General features: G+C 40.6%; 1 protein-coding gene and 1 long non-coding RNA gene across 5 annotated transcripts in view; one reads left to right on the top strand and one right to left on the bottom strand.

Moving 5' to 3' along the window:
• The window catches only part of LOC141278967 (uncharacterized), a 29,581-nt gene extending 12,216 nt beyond the window's left edge, over nt 1-17,365 (bottom strand). The window contains exons 1-4 of one of the 2 annotated variants that reach the window (XR_012332490.1): nt 17,219-17,356; nt 12,033-12,124; nt 10,765-11,040; nt 8,860-8,962 (exon numbers count right to left, since the gene is read on the bottom strand). This is a non-coding gene — a long non-coding RNA (uncharacterized lncRNA). Of the gene's footprint in view, nt 1-8,859; nt 8,963-10,764; nt 11,041-12,032; nt 12,125-17,218 lie in introns of both variants that reach the window. The other variant, XR_012332491.1, reaches the window with a different exon arrangement.
• A 211-nt stretch (nt 17,366-17,576) lies between these two features.
• Nucleotides 17,577-18,437, top strand: part of DENND4C (DENN domain containing 4C) — a 126,664-nt gene continuing 125,803 nt past the window's right edge. For 2 of the 3 annotated variants that reach the window (XM_019934885.3, XM_019934883.3), the window contains exon 1: nt 17,579-17,877. The gene's annotated coding sequence lies outside the window, so the exon portion shown is untranslated. Of the gene's footprint in view, nt 17,878-18,437 lie in introns of all 3 variants that reach the window. The other variant, XM_019934884.3, reaches the window with a different exon arrangement.

Below are 18,437 nucleotides of genomic sequence, written 5' to 3'. Positions count from 1 at the left end.
ACCAAGAGGTAGATTAACACATTTTTACATCCCTCTTCTCTCTCATATGAAACATAGAGGGGCTATTGTTAAATACTCTGTTTAGATAATACCCCTATCAGGCAAGATTTTACTGAAAGCATACACATAAGCTAAATATAATACTTTTACCACATTTCAAAATATATCATATTTTGGTTTACGCCCAGACCAAGTGGGAAGGCTTCTTTCTAATTGACCCTGAATATAAGTCTTATAAAAGGTCTCCTGCCAAGATGGTCCCCACACGTCAGGCCAAACTAGTCTCAAAATTCCTCTGGTAACAAGAGCTCAATGAGGTTTTTCTCCAGCTTAATGAAGTCCATACTATTCTCCTGCTATACAAAATTACTTCAAGAGTTAATTGAGGTTTAATTTTCTTACTACCCCTTACCCTCCAGATCAGTGAAAGGCCCTTACCAGTTTCTTCCTATTGCTTTGTTCTCTTTTCACTTGGTTTGAGAATAAAGAATAAAAGAGATGATAGTCTCAAAGAGAATAAAGAGATAATAGTCTCAAAAACACATCCTTGTATGGCAGGGAGTCATTTGCTGTTCTCTTAAAAAGTAAGCAAACCTCTCTTACCAATAGCAATCCTGCTGTTCCCGTTTGCTTTTGTTTCCTTCACAGTCTACTTCTGATACACTGTCTTATATTTTAACATAGCCTTCATTTAAACATTTTAAGCTTTTGTTAGATGATTATAATATGTGTTCGTTGAAAATACAGTTAAGCAAATGGAAGAAAATAAATTCTCCGTGACCTCACCAATCTCAGTGGCAGTGTTTTTCTATGCATATGTGTATGCATACGGATATTCCCACTAATTTAAAAAGCAATCATCTGTGCATACTATTTTTTAGCCTGCACTTTTCCATATAAAAATATATTTTCAACATGATTCTTAATATGATGCATAGGAGTCCATCTCATAGACGTTTTACAATTAAGTTGTTGAACATTTACTATTTTAAATTATTTTTAAACTATTGGATTTAAACAATCCTGTAATTACCTTAACTAAAAACTAAGATGTAGCCTTACTTTCTTCGTTAAAATTTCTGCGAATAGACTCATTGGATAAAAGTTATGCATAGTTTTAAGCCATTTAATAAACACTGCCAAATTGCCCTGCTAAAAGTACTACGAATTAACACTTCTCTTTTAGTTTATAAAAATGCCTTTTCCCCAACACGACTACTTTCTCTTTTTTTATTCCTTTTCCCCCCCTCCTCTTTGCTGATCTACTGGATGAAAGGCAATATCTCACTGTTTTAATTTGTGTTTTTCCCTATTACCGGTAAATGCAAATATTTAATTGCCATATATTTGTATATATTTATTTGCTGTTTGTATTCATCTGAATTGTCCTGCATTGTTTTTGTCCATTTTTCCCATATAAATGTCATATTTTACGTTATTTCTTATGTAAATGTGCTGCTTATATTTTTATTATTGATTTGAAAAAACTGGTTATATTAATAATAGTATACCTTCATATATTTATTACAACCTTTTGTGTAAGGAAGTTTCCCAAGCTAGAAAAATCCAAAATATACATTAGTAAGTGGTTGATTAAATACGTTATCGTTCATTCATATAATGGAATATACAAGGCAGATGTTAAAAACAGTAAAGTAGCTCTATATATGCTGACAAAGAAAGATGTCCATGATATAGTGCTCAGGGAGAAAGATTAGATGCAAAATATTACTAAGAAAGATTCTTGGTTTGAAAAAGTTATGTATTTAGGTACACACACTATATGTGTATATATGTATTGATAAAGGTCTGGAAATACATAATCCACATTATTAAAAAGCTACCTATGAAGTAAGGGATTGAAGAAAAGAAGGAGACCCTATTTATTTTATATAACTCTGTATTGCTTGATGTTTTTATGTTTTACAATGAATTCACAATGAATATATACTACTTTCACAACTGAAAAATGTTAAACAAGAAAAATGGAACACATTTTAATGTAATCATATCTTTTCCTGTATGGTTTTTACCTTTTGCATCAGGCCTAGAAAGATCTTTCTTGTGCCAGGATTATAAAGTTAGTTTATTTTTCATTTTAGCATTTTTATGGCTTTACTTTTTGACATTTACACCTTTAATCTATTGCAATTTATTTTGCTGTGGTATGAGTCACAAAGCAACACTAATAAAAATTCATCGTTTTTCAACTTTATCTTAATGTAAATTATTTTCTATCCTTAAATCTGTCTCTTGAGTTAAATATTCTGTTTCACTGATCCGTCTTCCTAGTGGAACCCTGATACCACACTTGTTTTAATCTTCATAACTTTAAATAGATTTTAAAGTCTGATAGGTAAACAAAAGATAATCTATGGTCTGAAGTGAAAATATTTACAACACATATAATGAAAAGGTGGTAAAGATCCCTAACATGTCAAGAATTCCTTTAAGATGTTTTAGCTGCAAGTATCAGAAACTTATCTCAAAAGACCTTAAAAAGAAGGAATTTTACTGACTCACACAAATGGAAGTCCAGAGGTGGATAGGGCTCTAGGTTCAGTTCAATCACACTCTGGCTCCATTTCCTTGTGAATTTCTCTCTTTTTCCCCCACGTAATTTGGCTCTGTCATCAGAGACTGGCTTCCCTTATTATCACCAGATGGCTTCTAGCAGACACTAGGGCATGTTTCCTCCCAAACCCTTCCCTGCAGTCCACTTGTACCAATTTTGGTAATCTGCCAGCCTTGGGCCAAAACCCGTGTCCAGGGTTGATGCTTTGTGCTGATTATTTGTACATGAATTATTCCCTGGCCCTTCAGTCCACATCCCTATTTACTTCCCTACAGAATTCTTATATCTTAGACACTTAAGACACAGCTCTTCTTTCATGCAATACTTTTGTGAGAATTCTCTTCTATGCGGAAATAATCTCTCATTGTGACTTACTTGATTTGGAACTCTATAGAAAAGCCAAACATGGCTCAGTTTCATGATAGAGCTGCTTTATTTTACTGTACTATTTTTATAACACTTGTTTCTATGGCTAAATTACACTAATGTGATCTACTGACCTCAAGAAAGCAGATATATTAATTGACAATTTCCTTTTGTATACTGTAGTCAATGTCTAAAAACGTATCTTTATTTAAAGGCCCAAGTTGAGGGAACATAAATTAATGCTGGCCAACATACTATAATTTTGAATCATGAGTGACTATTAAATGAAATCTATTCAGCATATTACTTGAAATTTAATTGGGGGTAAAAAAAACACCTCTTAGACTAATTGAAACTAACAGTGAAAATTTTTAAATTATAAGATATCTCATGCAATGTTAGAATTTTTCTCCGTGTTCAGTAAACTGGAACTAACAAATTGCTATGTAATAATGACTTGCAAGAGAAAAGATGAGTACCTTTATATATAAAAACACTAAGTGATACATAAATCCAAATGAAATAGATTGGAATATTGTTATCAAAAGTGCTTTAGGCATAATATTCTTGGACCATATTGTAAAGGCAAAAAGCTATGTTACAATAAAGTTGAGTTTTAGTTTTTTTGATAGCAGTTTGCATGTACTATTTGAATAGGCTTGTAATGAATGATCTTCTGAGATCAGAAGGACATACTGAGGATTCTCTTGCAAATAAAAACACAAATGTCAGGATTAATGGATATTCATTTGTTACATAAATTACAACAAATAATATTTTAAATTTAAGTAAGAACTGGCAGCTCCAGGTGTACAAACTTTGGGATAGATGGGAATCACTTGAGGTAATCTACTCAAGATCCCTGCTTTCACACAAAATGCACCAAACTCTCCCCAAATCTCTTGTCAATTTCTTCTGCCAGTGTTTAGCCACCTCATATGAGAACGTTCTTCCCTAGGGAAGCAATACTGATAATGAGCCAGTCAGAGTCAGATAAACCTGGGATCAAATTTAGGCTCAAGGACTTGAGCAAGTTATTTAATCTCTCTGAATTCCAGATTCCTTATCTATAAAGTGGAGGAAATAACAGTACCTACTTCATGGGGTGCTTGTAAGTCTTAACTGAGTTAATGTATAAAACGCACTTATCAAACTGCCTGGCAGCTATTATAATTAATTATCATTATTTACCAAGTTCTTATTCATGTATAATGCCGTGGTCAAAAAGCAAAAAAATACAGTTTCCCTAAACTGATCTTAAATAAATATTCTAGTTTTCTAAAGCTATTCAAATTTTAATCAAAATTGATATTAATTTATGCAAATTAATCTTTTCTACACTTAAAAATCCACTTTGATGTAAATTATAAATATATGCAAAGAATTTGATACATGCTCCTAATGAAAAACATTCCTGGAGACCAAAGAGTCATGTAACTCAGTCATAACACCCATATTCTGTTTAATTCATACACAAAACCCAGTTTAATCATCTTAGCCATGAATATTTACTTCCTGAAACAAAAAGGGAAGCTATATTTCATCTAGGTTTACGTAATTAATGACTTGAATTGATTAAAAAGAAGAAGAATCACGGCGCTTTAGAGTTTCTCAGCTGAGGACCTGATTCCGGTTGCCTAGGTAGGTAGTGGTATGCCTGGTACCCAAAACTCAAAACTCTTGACTCATTTCCTTCTAGGACTCTGTGCTATATCTCAAATGGAAAGAAATTCTAGGGTGGATTCAGTGATCAGTTTACCTGCAATAGCAAAAGCTATGGGAATTTAGCTCTTATATGGCTTCCATTTCTAGAACTCATCAGAATTTATATTTTTTAAAAAATGCATCAGGCTCAAAATGTAAGCAAAAATAGTTCTAACACTTGTTTCCCCCCCTTTCACTTTAATTGGGTAAATTAAAAGCAAGTGGCAGGGAGAAGTGGTAGTGGAGGTGAAGAAGATAGGGGAGGCTGGGGATGAAATAATGTTCTGCCTATGCATAAGGTCTTAAGTAATCAGAAAATTGGGCAAGTTACCACCAGTTCCAATTCCCGTCTCTTGGAACCCTCTTCAAGCTTCCAGCTAAGTGTCTTATAAGCCCCAAAGCATTTTACTTTTTTTAAAAAAAATTATTTATTTATGGATGCATTGGGTCTTCGTTGCTGTGCACGGGCTTTCTCTAGTTGCAGCGAGCAGGGGTTATGCTCCTTTGTGGTACGCAGGCTTCTCATTGCAGTGGCTTCTCTTGTTGCGGAGCACGGGCTCTAGGCGCGCGGGCTTCAGTAGTTGTGGCATGCGGGCTCAGTACTTGTGGCGCACAGGCTTAGTTGCTCTGAGGCACGTGGGATCTTCCCGGACCAGGGCTCGAACCCGTGTCCCCTGCATTGGCAGGCGGATTCTTAACCACTGTGCCACCGGGGAAGCCCCCCCCCCAGAGCATTTTATATTAGAGTGTTCAAAGCTCACTGGCATCCCTGTTAACAATTGTAAATACCCTATCTGCAACAGCCCCCTTTCCCCTTTCCAGCATAATTTTTCTTCTAACATTTACCACCCTCTACCATATTATTTATTTTCCTATATACCTTGTTTATTGTCTATCTTCCCCCACTAGAATATGCAGGAATTTTTGTGAGTTTTGTCTTGCTGTATCCTCAGTGCCCAGAACAGTGCAGGCATACAGTAGATACTCAATAAATACTTACTGAATGAGTGAAAAATTACTAGCCCTTTGCCTTTTCTTTACTTAATATGAATGGTAATTTAGACAGGTTTTCTGGCTGAATTATATACATAATTGTGGGCCTTTCTCTATAAGTAAACCCCTTTTCTAACATTTCGGCTCAAAAACCTTATTTTCAGCACACCAGAGCAACATTACTAATAGTGCTGTGATTTAGGTGCCTTCTGAGCAAACCAGTCTATAAGTCCAGCTCTAAAATAACTTTCATATGTTTAAAAAATTAAAGAGCTGAAGAATATTAGGATCAAAGTGAAAAAGAAAAAAAGCTGTCATTGAACTTAATCTAAATAGGTAAAGTTAAAAATGCTTCTGAGTTTTGCCCCCAAATAGGATGGCATCTTCAGAAGCGTTACCCTAAGATATTGACTCTATCAATATGAAACAAGTTTGAACTCTGCCTAAAAATTCTGGAGATACCATGACTGGCAAAATGCACAGTGAAAAAAAGCTTGTAAACCCTGAATGATAAAAAGAAACCTAGTACAGATTAGAGTACATATTAATGAGTCAGGACTCCCCTGAAACAACACTGCAGATGGTTCCTTGTTTATTTTTTACACTTTCCAGAAATCATTATCTATCCTTTTACATGACTTTTCTGAAATTAAAAAAAGCATTTTAAAAGATGGTGCTATTTTATAAAAAAAGAAAAAACAGCAAGAGCATACCAAAAAGCAAGATTAAGAACTTCTGACAGTATGGTTTCACTTTCTCTTTTCTTTTTAACCACTTAAATATTTCAAATTACCTTTCTATAATCTGATGTTCTGACTGCTGTAATTCCAACAGGTTAAAGAATGAAAACGACTTGATTGGTAAACACTGCTGACTACCTATAGTTAAAGGACTAATGCTGTAAGGCTTGTTCACTTCTGGCCTACTAAGTCTACAGATCAGACCATCATCTTCAACAGGCTACTGATTCTCCTACAACCTGAGCTTCCACCCAAGCTAAAGCAAGTGTATAATAAGAATCCTTTTGAAAATCATGAAGCCAGATGATACCACCATGTTTATCATTCCTGTCATCATCTTCAGTCACTTTTCAAAATATAAGTCCTTTTTGTAATGGCTTTTTGTGCTGCCCACACTTTTGCTTCCCTTTCCCACTCCCAACCTCCCAATAGTGGAGGGGTTGAGAGTGCCTATGGGATGTTAGGGAACAGCTTCAGATTTCCTAGGATCTCCTTCAGTTACACCCATTCTTTGGTATGGATAAGTGACATTTTTTTCAACCAGTGACACTCCTAAGTTCCTTCTGTTATAAACGTTCTAGAGCCACCACTGCTCTTGCTCTTCCTTTACAAATCTTTCCACTCTGCCTCCTGACATTTTCCACGATAAACAGATTTCTGCTCTACATCCTTAACCTATTCACTGAGTACTTGCTACCTGGCTCTCTCCAGAGAATTCTAATTCTTCTATGAGCGTGTTGCTTGCCACTCTGTATTAGAGGCTGCTCATTCTGCAGTAGGCAATGTAGCTGGAAGTCACAAATTAGGATCTCTATTTACATCCATTTCTGTTATTCTTCCTTTCTTTTATTTTATTTATTTATTTTTTTGTGGTACGCGGGCCTCTCACTGTTGTGGCCCCTCCCGTTGCGGAGCACAGGCTCCGGATGCGCAGGCTCAGCGGCCATGGCTCACGGGCCCAGCCGCTCCGCAGCATGTGGGATCTTCCCGGACCGGAGCACGAACCCGTGTCCCCTGCATCAGCAGGCGGACTCTCAACCACTGCGCCACCAGGGAAGCCCTATTTTTATTTTTTGGTAAAAATCTTTTCACCCTTGGAAGTAGTCATTCGTGACCCACTATCTAGCCCTGCTCGTGTGCTTTATTTTTCTGGCCTCCTGTTTGGATAAAAAGTACATCAAAGTTGGGGACTTCCCTGGTGGTCCAGTGGTTAGGGCTCCAGGCTTCCACTGCAGGGGACCTAGGTTTGATCCCTGGTCAGGGAACTGAGATCCCGCATGCTGCGAGGCATGGCCAAAAAAAGGTACGTCCAAGTAACTTTTGTTGGTCTCCTACTATAAGAGTTGGTGAATTTTTTCTGTAAAGGATCAGATAGCAAATATTTTTCTCTTTGCAGGCCATATGGTCTCTGTTACAACTCTTCAGTTCTGCCATTATAGTGCAAAAGCAGCCACAGAAAAGAGTAAACAAATGGGCATGGCTGTGTTCCAACAAAACTTAACTTATAAAAATAGGCATCAGGCTGGATTTGGCCCAAGGGCTGCAGTCTGCCAACCCCTGTCCAAGTACACGCCAGTCACTATGACAGGGCTTTACATACATTATCTCATGAGACAGCACAATGACAATTCACCTGTATGGCTGGAGTAGTAGACAATGAAAGTTCTTAGCATAGTGACTGACCAATAGTAAATGCTTGATAAATAGTTGTGGCAAATGATAATTAATCTTAAATGACTCTGCAAGATGGATATTTTATGCATGAGGAAATACAGACATTAAATAACTTGCCCAGGGAGTAAGTAAAAATACTAGGAACTTATTTACAAAACAGAATAGACTCACAGAGGGCCCAGAGGCACGTGTGAAGCCTCGGTTCTGCCCACTGAGGGGTCCTGGTAGCTTCCAGGCAGAGAACAGTGTTCTGGCAGAGATGACAAGGGTCCCACATCAGCACAGAGAGGACCTGGGCCTGCATGGGCAGGGTTGGGGTGACCCATCTTCCCAGTAAAGCCCAGCTCATTCTCTCTGACCAGCTCCCCACATTCCTGCTTCCCACTTCAGGCAAAAAGGCTTTGGCTCTCCCTACCTCTACCCGCAACAAAAGGATGTACCTCCCTGACTTGCCCCCAAATGGCCAAGGTGCAGAGAGAGGGGGCCAGGAGTCCTGGACAGGCTGACTGCGCTGGGGGAGCGGCCATGGTCAAGGAACTTCAAATGCCAGCTCTGCCTTTGCCGCTAAGATAGCCCCGGTGGGAGGGGGATCCAGGGTGCTGTCAGTGGGGCAGTGATGACATCTCATCCTGGAGCTCTGAGCGCCCAGCGCCTTCCCTCCCCTTCCCCTCCTGGCTGCTGGCTGGCAGTTGGTCCTGTCCACCCATCTAGATAGATGTTGCTGGGGACCCGCCATGTGTGCCTCATGGTCATGTGTATCTTCCTCAAGGATGTTTTGCTGCTGTGGCTATTGTACTTGTGTCCCACCTGTGCCATCTTCATGCAGCCGTCCATGTAACTGCCTGTCTTCCTTTTGCAGTTTCTGATGTTTGTAACCAGACCCAGCTGTGTCATTAAACAGACTTTCTTCCTGAGAAAAAGAAGAAAGAAAGAAAGAAACAGACTTACAGACATAGAAAACAAACTTAGGGTACCAAAGGCGGGGATGGGGGTGAGGTGGGGGAGGGATAAATTAAGGATTTGGGATTAACAGATACACATTACTATACACATTACTATACATAAAGTATATAAATAACAAGGACCTATTGTATAGCACAGGGAGCTATATTCAATATCTTATAAAAACCCATAATGTAAAAGAATCTGAAAAAGAATATATATATATATAACGGAATCACTTTGCTGTACACCTGAAACACTGTATATCAACTATACTTCAATTAAAAAAAAATACTAGGATTCAAAAGACTGTCTGCTCTATTCTTTCCCAATGAATGCAGTTTTGACTGAGTTTGATTTGACTGTAGAAATCTATGTGGAATGATTAGTAAGTCCTAGGAAATATGGATCTGTAGTTTAGGGGAGTAGTGGGAATAGATGTAAATTTTCTGCAGAATCTTGCCTTCTCCTTTTACTTTCTTAATTAATGACCTTCATTAGGAGATATTAGCACATCAAAAGAGTATTAAAATAGCAAATAACCTTACAACTAAAGTAAACACAATATAATTTTCCTTTTGACATGCTCAAAATGCTATTATTATTTTGGCCACACCGCGCAGCTAGCGGGATCTTAGTTCCCCCACCAGGGACCAAACCTGGGCCCACAGCAGTGGAAGCATGGAGTCCTAACCACTGGATCGCCAGGGAATTCCTTCTAATAATTCTTGAAGGCAGCAGTCATCAGTAAATAAACCATTTAGTTGAGAATTAACATGTCATTCAAGTCAGTTAAGACAGAATTTGGTAACTTGCTCTTCTCTTTTAGGCATTAGTCAGTTAATGGTTATTGCTATCATAGAATTGTTTACAATCATTGAAAGCTCTGGATCCAACTCAAAGAACCTTCTTACATAGATTGCACAAGGAAGAAATATGGATAATAAGAGTCCCAGAGATTTCAGACACGCTCAGGAATATCTGCAGGATTGGAGATGCAGGACCAGTTGGGGTTTACCTGTGCTAGGGCTTCAGCAATCCTAAGGACATAAAAACGACCCGAAACATAAAGGTTGAAAATTGGTGGAGAGAACGGATTCCTAAAAGGGTTGCTTAATTATCCGAATGATTCAGCATCAAATATTTACGGAGTATTACTATTGTTCTAGGTACCAGGATAATAAAATAAAATTAAAGTTTTATGAAATAAACGTTCCTATACTTATGGAGTTTACATACTGGTAGGGGAGATAGTAAACACATAAACAGACAATAAATGTCAGTGACCAGTATGGGGAAAACAGGGCAAGATGATATAATGTGAGTGCTGTTTTAAATAGGGTAGGCAGAGAATACTGAATTAGCAAACACTGAGCCATTGTTCCTAGTGGAAATAACGGTTAGGTTTCTGAGAGCCTCTGTTCACAACATTTGTGTCAAGCAATCAACACATCACCTTGTTTTATGTGTGTTTTTGCTTAAAGACATTATATTTAATATCATCGATTCATTAACATTGAACTCATAGTCAACAGCATTGTAACTCATGCAGGAACACAGCTTATCTAACACGTTTTCTCTGTAAGGTGGTGGTTTCATCTTTGCCCAGTCCCTCCCAAGTGTTAGTGCTAAGGCTTTTCCTTCTGTACTACCACTGTTCCTGCGGGTGTCAAGTCACCCTGGCCTGTATCCTAAAAATGTAAAAAGGGGTAGTTGTTTACATGGACAATGTGGTTAGGGATTCGAGTCTCAGGACACAGGCTTACTTACACTCTCTTAGTCAAGAACCACAGCTATGTGCAGGCTGCTGTCAACGGAAGGACGACGACACTCAACCACCAAACACACAGCTAAGGCGACAACTTCACATGACTGCATGTTGTGCACCACTGAAAGGCAATCAATGCTCTATAGACACTGGTCCTTGTGTGGCTCCCTGGCGCTGGCCCTGAACATGCCGGACAGTTCTCCCAGTGCTGACCCCTGCTCCACTTCTCCTGTAGCTTGCCAAATGATGTCTTCAGTTCAGCTGATCCACCTTTGAATCTGGTGATTGAGGAGGACATCATTTGGTCAGAGAGGAGATGATGGTATCAAGTAATGAAATGAGGTAGCTTAAAAAGGAATAGTTTTTTTGTGGGGGGAGATGCAAGACAGGGAGGGAACTAAGAGTTGTGTTTTGACCTGTAAAGTGTGAGATGCCATTTAGACATTGGAGGTAGTCTGACGGTTGAATCTATAGCTTAGGGAAAACTAGAGCTAGAGCAGTAAATTTGGGAGAGGACAACACACGGATAGTATTAATGTCATTGAGTTGAATGAGATCACTTAAGGATGAAGAAGAGCTTAAACCTGGAACAAAAAGGGGTTGAAATAATGGTTTTTTATTGATCCCTTTAAGAGACAGCTTCTAGAATTGACTTTAGTTCATTTTCTCCTTTTCTGTGTGAAAGGAACTATAAAACTAGGGGGAAATTTGAATAGGTATTAAAGGGTATCAGCATCAGATCCCAATTCTTTTTTTGTTAGGGCAGGTCAAGCATTATTTTGCCTATTGCACTCAGATTAACTGTAAATTGGAAATAGAGTATCACTTTTGAGATTTTTAGGCAGTCTCTGATTCTTATGTATTATGGAGTTTTTGAACTGACTAATGAACCATCTTTAGGGGGGGAAACTTGAAAGGAAAGAATCCCTACCTTACATTCTCTGAAGCATGGAGGAAACTAGAAAAAAGTTGGGAATGGGACAGTAACATTCTAGTAACATTCTAGTTACTAGTTCACCAATCAAAGAGGTGTACAGCAAACTCAAACCCTCTGGGCAGGAGTTGTATCCAAGGGAATAGATCCATAAGGAGTGGGAAGGGGTGAGAGAGGACACAATATCAATATTTCTAGGTTCTTTGTCACTAAAAAAAATTAACAAAGTATTTACTAAAATGTTGATTAAAAAAGTTTTTTAATGTCAAGAATGGCTTTGTGGGTATGGTTTTTTAAATGTCCTTATCTTTTAGAGATACATGCTGAAATACTTACAGATGAAATGAGATGTTGAGTATTCGCTTCAAAATACTCAAAGAAAGAAGTCAGAAGGGCACACATGAAACAAGATTAACTATGAGTTGAACCTGGATGATGGATACAGAAGAGTTCATTATACTGCTATTTTTGTTTATATTTTATTGTTTTCTATAATAAAATGTTTTTAAAAATTAATCTTTGAAATAAAGAATATAACTATTTTTTGATCGGTGCTCAGGACAACTTGCTATGATGTGAGGAATATCATAACTGAGGCCCAGAAAAAAACGGGTTTGGAGGAAACAGGTAAGTGCTGAGCTCAGGATAAGTGACAGTCCTGTGGCCTTTGGGAAACTAGGAACATGTCTGGATGGATAGATATGGACCAGTGCCATTTAGGGCAGATGGTCATATTTGGACTTGGTAGGTGCTAAAGTGGTATTCAAGTTAGCACAGACACTGGTTTCCAACAGTGGGGAAAGACTGAGTGAGGGTGGAGGACTATTTCCTCCACTTGAAATACTGTCGGGAGCTCACAAAAGCCAGTCATGGGCAGCAGGTTTTGTGACTCAGATATTCATATAGACTACCTTCCTGTTCAGCCTCTCTGTCCATTATCTTTCTCTGTTTCTCTCTCCCTGCTAAGAGTTTAGTTTCTCTAAACTCTTCTTTATGATCTGTTGGGACATTGTTCTCGGGGAACACTTACTCTCCTCTGACCAAGAGCCTTGTGTCAGTCCTTCCCACTCCTACTCCAGCCATGTTTGGAGAGAGCTGGATAAAGAATGTGCTGAGTAACTCTGAAAGACTCTAGATGAGCCTGTTCTGATAAAGTTGAGACAGAGTCCCCAGCCAGATAAGATACTGGAGTGCAGCACAAAGAGAAGAGTGTGCTAGGGCTCCCTGTGGAGAGCAGAACACACAGAGTCATTTAGATATCGTATGAATAAAGCAGATCTAGTGTTTGTTGATGTCATTCTTACTAAAAACTCTTTCTAAAAGAATAACTAAGAGTGCCTACGGGTATGAAGCACCAGGCCTTCAAAGGCTATGTTTTTGAAAACTGATTATGAGGGGCTGGAACCAGTACCTTGTTAGTCTACATAGTGTGGATTATAGGAAATCTGGAGCAAGTTATTCTGTTTGGGAAAATAAAGAGCCATGAATTTAGTACAGTTGACTCCTGAACAACACATGGGTTAGGGGTGCAAATCCCCTCATGCAGTCAAAAATCTGCATATAACTTTATAGTCAGCCCTCCATATCTGCAATTCTACATCCAACGATTCAACCAACTACAGACGGTGTAGTACTGTAGCATTCATTTATTGAAAAATACGCACGTATAAGTGGACCTGCGCAGTTCAAACCCATGTTGTTCAAGTGTCAACTGTAGTTTCTACTCAATACTCAATTATGAAATCACCAAAACTGAGACTGGGAGACTCTAGGTAAGTCAATAAACTTTGCTGGGCCTTAATTTCCCCATCTATTAAATGAGTTAATTAGACTAGATAATCTCTTAAAGATTCCCCTCAATTCTAAACTTACAATTTCATGGAATACTTAAAACAACTTTTTTAATATGGAAAATTTCAAAAAGACATAAAAAGTAGAGAACAACATAAGGAACCCTCAAGTACCAAACATTCTGCTTCAACACATGTCCAATTTTATTTTACCTAAACCCCTACTTACTCACCTTCTTGCTCCCATTGTATTATTCTGAAGCAAGTCCTAGACATCATATGATATACATTTTAATGATTCTCTTGAAGCAAAGATAGTTTACAAATAACATATCAGGCAAGTTAGTCTCTCCACTTATCCTGGATACCTTCTCTTACTGCAACTGTAAACACTGTCATTTAACTTGGCATTATAGGATGCTAAGTATCACATGCTGAACCCAGATATAATCAATAAAGGAGGACCTACCTTTTTTTATTTGGCCATGCCACATGGCTTGTGGGATCTTGGTTCCCCGAATAGGGATTGAACCCAGGTCCTCAGCAATGAAAGCATGGGTTCCTAACCACTGGACCGCCAGAGAATTCCCAGGAAGGGCTACCGTTAATGAGCACTTGCTATCTTCTAGGTATTACTGTGCTGTTTTATTTATCTATTACTGTGCAACAAATTACACCAATATTTTGGAAACAAGAAACATTTATTATCTCATAGTTTCTGTGAGTAAAGAATCCAGGAGCAGTTTAGCTGGATTTTGGTTCAGGGTCTGTCAAGAGGCTGCAATCAAAGTGTTGGCTGTGGCTGCAGTCATTTCAAAGCTCATCTTGGGGAGGATCCACTTTTGAAATCACTTACAAGGCTGCCTGATGACATGCTAGCTGGCTTCCCCCAGAGTGAGCAACCCAAGAAGGTGAGAAAGAAAATCCAAGACTGAAGCCCCAGTCTTTTTTATAACCTCATCTTGTTAGAGACATCTCATTGCTTCTGATGTATTCTGCGTGTTAAAGCCAGTCAGTAAGACCACCCCACAGTCAGTGGAAGGGGATTACGCAAGGGCATAAACCAGGAGGCAGGGATCATTACCAGGGTAAGCTATAATGAATGAGAGGCCATCTATCACATATGCTAAGTATTGATTACTGAACTGGTCTCTTTGATAATTATAGCTTATTATAAATTAATAAATGAGCTTATTTATGAACATCATTCCACACACTTTACAGATGAGTAAAATTAAGTAACCTGCCTAAGGACAGAGTAGAAGAAAGTGAGGGAACCATGGTATGATTTATTTCAGTCATTCATCAAGTACTTTTTGAGAGCCTATCATGTACTTGATACTCTGCTAGGTACTGGGGATTTGGAAGAAAATGTGACATGTGAATACACACAAGCTATCACAGGGCTGTTCATGAGAATGTAAATTGGTGCAGCCACTGTGGAAAACAGTATGGAGGTTCCTCAACAAACTAAAAGTGGGATTACCATATGATCCAGCAATCCCACTACTGGTTATATATCTGAAGAAAACAAAAACACTAATTCAAAAGATACATGCACCCCAATGTTCAAAGCAGCACTATGTACAATTGCCAGGATATGGAAGCAACCTAAGTGGCCATCAACAGATGAATGGATAAAGACGTGATACACACACACACACACACACACACACACACACACACACAGTGGAATACTACTCAGCCATAAAAAAGAATGAAATTTTGCCATTTGCAGGAACGTGGATGGACTTAGAGGGTATTATGCTTAGTGAATTAAGTCAGATAGAGAAATCTGACAATAGATAATGGTAACAAATGCTATATGTTATCACTTATATGTGGAACCTAAAAAATAAAACTAGTGAGCATAACAAAAAAAGCATAGTAGTATAAAGGTCTTTGAATATTTCTATGAAAAGCAATGTTTAGGAGTTTCTGAAGACAACAACTAGGAAGATGAAAATAACGTGGCTGCTGCAGCACTGAAGATGTCTGCCTAAAACATCTTGCTTATTTTAAGAAAAATTTCAATGTTTCCATTCAACTCCTTTGCACTGCTGATCTGCAGAAGTCTGCAGAAATTGACCATGCCCAATCTGATGTCTGTATGCCCCTCTTCAGTGGGCTGATTCTTTTATGCATTCTTGTATCTATACAGACTCAATGGAAACTGTGATACCATCACGAAAACAATTATGATATATGTTATGCTATGTTGGGCTCTCCAGCTCCCTTCCCACTTTTTAGACAGTAAATATGTGTTAAAAATTAAGAGGAACTTATTTTAGCCCTGGGTCCATAAGAGTGCAGTTGAAAAGGCTGCTGCTGACTCAAGGACTTTCAGACTTAATAGCTACCTTAGACAAAAAATTAGACCCCAAACATACAAGTTCATTCTATGAAATTTTGGGTAGAATATGGCAATGGAAATGTATGGTAAATCTATAGGACAATTAAAATAGTGAAAAAAAAATTAAAGACATCCTTAAATCCTACACTGCAAATTGAGAAAAATTTCTCAATCAAATGGAAGAGATATACTGGTTTCTTCCATTTTTCATTTCTGTGGGTGCAAAAAACTGTGAAAAGAGGGAAAAACCCCTCAATCTATGACTGTTAATAAAATGTACCCATTACAAAATCTTGTAAATGATTTTAAACTATTAATTAATTTGCCCTTGAGAAAGGAAGGACAAGAAGTCAACAAGCTGAATTCTGAAGTATTAGTTCCTTTCTAAACTTCGGTCCAGATGGTCACTGTCAAAGACTGGTTTCCACTAGGCTCAGAATGACTCCAAACTATTATTAAATAAGACATTTTTTGTTGCTGTTTCTTTCTACTGAATCAATTCTTACTGCTAACGTGGTCAGGGAAATAGTTTCTGCTATTGGCTACAAAATTTAAACTATCCATATATGCAATAAACTTTGGAAGTAAGTTGACAACAGGACCCTCATGACCGAGGTTTAATCTCATACTTTTCAGCAAAAATACAGATTTAATAAGGAGAGGGTAATTCTCAGGAAAATGATCATTATGTATGTGAATACTCATCGTTAGTGCACAAATCTTGCCAATTCTAATTCTGACCTGCCATGGAATCTGTGAAGTCACTCGCCAGGTTTTTTTGCCAGGAGGTAAAAGAGTTCTCCTAATTTGTTTCAAACCATTTGCTTCTTCCTGAATAACTAGTTGTTATTTTTCCATGTATATATAATTACATATATATAATTATTTCAAAGCGTAGTTAACAATATCTCATAAAGTTTGCATTAAGGGAACGGACCATGCACGCAGCCGTGTGGATAAGGAGGCTACAGTTATTTAGGAGGCCTGAGAGGACTGATTATTTAAACGAGCAATTTCCAAGTACCGAGTTCCCATCCCCAAATCTCTGCCGAGGTAGCGACACCGAGCGCGGTCAAGGACTCTGAAGGGCCGCTGCAGCCAGGAAGGACTTAGGCAAGCCCCAGTCGGCGGGTCTCTCTACTGCCTGAGAGGCGCCCTGTCATACGTGGGAATTCCAACTCCCATCCTGGGAAGGAAACTTCTCATCCAGAGACCTGCATCTCTCTCAGCACTGTCCTCAGTGACTTTGACGGACTCGGAGTCCTTTTCCTCGCCTTTGAAAAACCGGAAAAGATCAGCCGCCACCTGCTTGAGGCCAAGGCAATAAAGCCGCACCACAGGCGAGTCTGAGAGCCGCAGGAAGGGGTGCAAAGCAGTACCTTGAGTCCTTTCTCCCTGGCTCTGTTTCTGCTCAGGACCCGCCGCGCGCACGCGGAGGCGGGGCTCACGGGCTGTCGGCACTGGCACCCCCGCGCCCTGAGGGTGTCGCGGCGGGGTGCGTGGGGGAGGGGAGCAGTGGCCGTGCGGCCTCGGCCCTCCCCGGGGGCGGGGCTCGAGCGCTGCCCCGCCCCCGCGTCCTCCCTTCCCCACCCCTCCCCCACGCCTTTTTCCACCGCCCCCGCAGTAGGAAAGGGAGCGGGAGGGGGGAAGGAAAGTGCTGTTCTGTGGAAAGGGGCGGAAGGAGAGGGAGAAAAAAAGAAAAAGGGAACAGAAACATGGCCGTCAGCTGTCGGGGCAGCAGTGCAGCACGCAGCTCCTAGGCAACCCGCCGCCCGCACTACCGGCCTCGGGTGAGCCGAGGCGCCGGCGCGAGCTCGCGCTCCCGGCTGTTACCCCTCGTTGCAAGCGGCGCCCCTCGAGACCCAGCCCGGGAGGCGGCGCAGGCGCAGAGCGGCGGTGGTGGCGGCAGTGGCGGCGGCGGCCGCCAGAGCAAATCCCCGGCCCTTCCCTGTCGAGGGCGCCCAGGCCCGAAGCCGGCGCTTTCATGCCCCAGGAAGGGGCTGTGCCCGGGTGGCGCTGAAGGAGGAGCGGGCGGCAGGTGAGTCTGCGGCGGAGGGCCTTTCGCGGAGGAACCCTGCGCCGCCCGTCATCTAGACCCGCGCTCCCGGGCCGGGTGGGCGCTGGGCAGGTAGCAGCTCGGAGGGCTGGGTTCCGAGGGCCGGCGTGCAGGGGTCGCCGAGAAGGCGTAGAGTGGCCTGGACTGGCATTCTCGGCCTAGTTTCTCTGCGGTTTCCGGGGGCGGGGAGTCCCCGGAGCCTGCGGGGTGTGATGGGGGAGAGGCCGCTCGGGAAGGGCCTCCCCGTGCCGCCGCCCCGGCTGCGGAGAGCCACTGCGGTGGAAGGAAGCGCGAGGGGTCTGGGCCTTCGGGACCGCCGAGGAGACTGCCGCCTGGGTGGGGGGCAAGGGGCGTGGACCGGGGTACCCGAGGGGGTTGGGGGCCAGGGCGGGGAGAGAACTGGGGACCTGGGCAGGTGTCTCAGGTGAATTGAGGACATTTCCTCCTCCGCCTTGCCGTGGCGGATCCTCAGGGCTTCTTTGTTGGCGATGACTTTTAGGAAGGCAGGTTTCATTCAACTCCGAGTGACTAAACCAAAAAAC

The sequence above is a fragment of the Tursiops truncatus genome, chromosome 6 (genome assembly GCF_011762595.2).
Source record: "Tursiops truncatus isolate mTurTru1 chromosome 6, mTurTru1.mat.Y, whole genome shotgun sequence".
NCBI lineage: Eukaryota > Metazoa > Chordata > Mammalia > Artiodactyla > Delphinidae > Tursiops > Tursiops truncatus.
Note: the sequence above shows the minus strand (reverse complement) of the source record. Positions and strands in the feature narration are given on the sequence as shown.